This window comes from Chenopodium quinoa, unplaced genomic scaffold, assembly GCF_001683475.1.
Source record: "Chenopodium quinoa cultivar QQ74 unplaced genomic scaffold, ASM168347v1, whole genome shotgun sequence".
In the NCBI taxonomy this organism is placed as follows: Eukaryota; Viridiplantae; Streptophyta; class Magnoliopsida; order Caryophyllales; family Amaranthaceae; genus Chenopodium; species Chenopodium quinoa.
Window position 1 is genome coordinate 338,035 of NW_018742263.1, and position 4,544 is coordinate 342,578.

Below are 4,544 nucleotides of genomic sequence, written 5' to 3' on the forward strand. Positions count from 1 at the left end.
GAAGAATCTAAAAGACTATAATCAATCCTAATTGCATTAGGAATGATAAATCAATAATAGGCCTTCCTCTAGATCATTGGGCCACATACAAATATCAAGCCGGACCCAGTTTAGTAATTTGTCATAAATTCCTCATTATTCATCAAAATTGGGCTTATAACATGTCGTTGGAAAGCTCTTTTTGAACCTGACCTAACTACACCATTATTGGACCATTATCATGGACCAAACCAAACTGGATTGATCGTTTTCTTAAAATAGGTTTTCAAAAACAGAGAGAAAGAAAAGAAATAAAAACTAACCGCAACACTAGATTTTCCACACTTTCACTTCATTCGATTATGAATTGACGTGAAAGGTACTCATCACGGGGTTTGGTTTTGGGGAGACACAAATGGGTGTCTATAGAAGCCCCCACTTTGACTGAGTTTGGAGAAACACAAGTTTTGAAAACTAAAGTCAAAGAATTGATAGGGACAGAGAATGATTCAGAACGTTCTGCGATCCTAAATCATTCTTGTAACCCCAATACCTGCAAAACTAGCGTTAGTTAAATAGATAAAAGAGTTCATAAATGCGTATCTTGCACCGTCGAGCACACGTCTTTGGAAGTAATCGATTTGTTGTTGCATTGCTGTTGTGAAAACCTTCCACAAGTTAGGGAATGCCATCCTGCTGTTTTTTTTACGATCTTCTACAAGCTAGAGAATACCGCCTGAAGACTGATACGCTTGTAACTGCTTCCTATTCCGCCGTGATAGACTTCTACAAGCTAGAGAACCCCATCGAATATTGCTTTGCCTAAAACAACCTTCTAGCACTTTGTGACCATCTTCTGCAAGCTAGGGAACATGATCGAAGATAACTTCGCTTGAAATCAACTCCAGTTGTCTATGACAACCCTCCGAAAGCTAGGGAATGTTGTTGAAGATATCTTCGCTTGAAGTCATCTCCAGTGGTTGTGAGAATATTCTAAAGAAAATTACCGAAGATCAACGCTTGTCGATCCTTAAAAGCTCGCTTGAACTTTGCTTCAACTATGCCAGTACGTCAGCGCTTTTTCTTCTTGTGAATCATCATGTCGGTGCCTTTGCTGTTTATGAACCATTACATTGGTGCCTCCGATGAGCCAATGCTTAGGCACTTTAAGCTAACTGAGATGATCATTTATCAGGCCGATCACTTAATGTGATTGTAATCGAGCCGATTACTAAATCATGTAAAATTGCTTATAGGGGCTAACTAGCGTACCAAGGAACCCAAAATTGTTGTAAGAGGTCAAAATAACCGCTCTGAGTGGCTGAGCGTTCTATCGCCGCTGAAACAGAGCTGGCGCCACGAATTTGCTCTGTCGTTGAACTCTAGCGCCAAGCGCTAAATTCTGGCGTCGGACGCCAAAGCTATCGTTTAGCGCCAGAGTCGGGAATTCTGTATATATTCCCTTTCTTCCTCATTTCGCCGCCGCTGTTGCTCTTCTTCGAAAATTCGCCACGGAAGTTCGCCTTGCTCGTTCTTGCTCAATTCTCAACAAAATTTGCTCAAATTTGTTGCAAATCGAAGATTTTTTCATCTACTTTCCCGATCTATGTATGTTTTCTTCAAACTCACTCCGGTTTTTTAAGAGTTTGGCATTCTTGTTTACGAATTTTTGAAAAAATCAAACATTAAATTGCTTAATTCGCTTTGTTTGCCAAATTTTATTCCATGAAATTGCTTGATTATGCTTGTATATTGCCTTAGGAGTGTTTTGAGAATTGTTTGACTCAATTTGGTGAAAAAACAAACAAATCACCATTGTTGGACCTCTTAAGGTCGGGAAGACAATGTGGCTTGTTCTTGATTTTTTGCTAGCAATTCTTGTCCAATTTGTCACAATAATTATCATAGTATTGAAAGAAATTGTTTGGATGCTTGAAAAATGCCGTTTATGCTCAAATTGAAATTGTGCTCTGTTTTAGTACTACGTACTCTTTTTTTGCGGACACAGTATCATGCGGATAGGCGAACCTTAGATACTATAGAACCTTAATTCATGTTGATGGTCACCCCAACTGAATTTAGTCTCTTCACGGGATTGGAGTTCAGTTCCACTACGCTGTCGTTCGACAGCAACATCAACGTCTACTCTCCTGAGGTTGATGAGCTACTGGGTCCGATCGCTGTTCGGGCCCGTGCTGAGGTGGAGTCATCACAGTTCAGCGCCAAGGGTATTCGCCGGTCGACTTTGGCGGCAGCTTTTGAGGATGATGCGACCACCCGAGAGCAGCGGGTGCGCATCTTTGCGCTTATCTTGCTGTCTGACAAGGGTAGTAGAGTGCTGCTTTACTAGCTTCCTACAGTCCGTGATCTTCACAAGATCGGGACTGACGACAGGGCCAGCTTGGCCGATGGTTTTTTTTTTTCGAGTGTTGCGAGACTCGTGTCGACATCAATCCTACACAGGGAACGTCGCTCTGTCCAGCTTCTGGAGAGTCGTACAGGTATACTTTATCTCTTATAAAGTTAGCTCTAAGCTTTTGGTCAGCACTTGCTGATATTTTGTGTTTTTTGTAGATTTGGTTATACGAGTACTTTCCTTCACTCGCGCTGGCAAGATCGTCGCCACGCGGGTTTCTCGCAAGCGCTTGCAGGGGAGGCCGCCACGTTCGGGCGTCTACCTCCCATGTTCGGGAGCAGATCCTCTCGGTATGATTTTTTTGCATAGTTGAACACTTTTGTAATACTTTTGTTAGATTATCATCTTATAGGCATTCTTTGCAGGAGCCTGATGTGCAGTACCGGCCGTGGAACGACTTGGTTGTCCTTGGGTTAGCCGCGCAATACACTGGCGTACCTTTATCTTTGGTGACACCTTTCTTCCTAGGCATTGCAGGTCGGAGAGGGCTGGTACCCCTTGGTGATCTCATGCAATCCTAGGGTAGTGCTATGAGGAGGAGTTGCTACCGTTGTTAGCTCCGGCTCCTGTTCTGTCTGAGGAGGCGGAGGATGATTTTCATCTTCTACCTTTTGCTAAGTAGCCCCCAAGTGATATTTTACTAACTCTGGTTTGTTTTTGTCAAGCTGGGCCTACTGAGTTTGTGCCCCCTTGTATGTCCACCCATTACCAGGCGACATACGGGCCTATCGAGGAGATGATTCCTCCGGCTCCCGAGGATCAGCGCTTTGTGGAGCGATCGATTCAACGCCACCAGACTCGGGTGAGTTTATTTACTTGAAATTTGTTCATATTTGTCATGCATTGTTATTGACTTTATTTGTTTAACAGTTCTCGCGCGAGGTGGTCACGGCGATGGCGAGGTGTCTAGATGCCTTGCGTAGCCAGCTCGTTCGGATGAGGAACGTGGCTACGTGTTGTCGCGACGACGCTGTTCAGGAGGTAGCCTTTTCTTTTTATTTCTGTATTGTTGTTTCTATTTTGATTGCTTCTGACTTGGTTTCTTCTTGCAGGGTCAGCCCATTCCTTCCTGTACTAGGACGAGACCTGAGGTCCGAACAGAGCCGGCAAGGTCTAGCTCGAGGCGTCGCCGTACTAAAACTGGCGGTCGGGGTGGACGATGTGAGGCTACCCAGACCAAGGTGGTGGAGGGCTCGAGGTCTTTATCTGAGGGTGCACGTGCTGAGCCGATAGGCCAGGGAGAGGCTACCTCGGCTCCTAGAGGTGGTTGGATATACGAGGCCGGCTCGTCATCGCAGGAGCCTCAACAGCCTCAGCCTCTATCAATTCATTAGGGGAACCTTGGGTGGACGGGTCCTGTGCTGAGTTTTACTCCTTCTGGAGAGACTAGATCTGGTGGAGAGCATACTCCTCGTACTGCGCAATCCTTTGATGGGCGTCCCTCATCATCTGCGTCCTCCAGCGCCGTAGTTTGTACCTGTGTTTTTTATATTTTGACTTGTATAGAACATTGCATAATAGAATTATTAATTAGACATATTTGTATATACATATTTATTATGACTTTATTTATCTTGCATTTATTTTTCATTTTTATGTGCATATTTGTGTGTGCAAAAATTGTGATAAAAATAATTTTGCGCAAAAATTTTGTCAATTTTTATTATTGGAGGGTATCCGACATTCTCCCCCAAAAGAAAAAATTAAAAATAAATTTGGACTTACAACAAACTTAAAAATAAATTAAGTCTGAATAAAAATCCAAAAAAGGAAAATCGAAATTAATTTATGACATTAATTTATAAGGGTATTTGTAGAAGGGATAAGATCGTAAAGCCATTGTACAGGTTCGAATCATAGCCAGAAAAATGCGGTTTTGAATAGCTCGCTGACAAGACACATCAGCGCCAAGTGGCTCCACGCGTTTTGCATTGGCGTCAGGCGCTGTTGCTTGCGATTGGCGCCAGACTCTAGCGCCAAACGACAGAGTCGTCGTTTGGCATTGAAGAGCGCTAAATCCGAATCCTTTTCGGATTAAAATTGTATTGACGTTGTGTATTAATAGCCCCCTGATCTGCCGAATTTCTTCATAATTTCAGCAAATTAATCATAGTCTTAGCTTTTGAAAAAAAAAAAATCATGTCTTTAG

At 43.1% G+C, this 4,544-nt stretch overlaps 1 long non-coding RNA gene across 1 annotated transcript; it reads left to right on the forward strand.

The window, feature by feature from the left end:
* The first annotated feature begins 1,903 nt into the window (after positions 1 to 1,903).
* On the forward strand, positions 1,904 to 3,991 carry LOC110683625. Its single transcript, XR_002503635.1, has 5 exons — positions 1,904 to 2,480; positions 2,554 to 2,685; positions 2,761 to 3,197; positions 3,266 to 3,376; positions 3,448 to 3,991. It is a non-coding gene; the product is annotated as an uncharacterized LOC110683625 (long non-coding RNA).
* Positions 3,992 to 4,544: the final 553 nt, after the last annotated feature.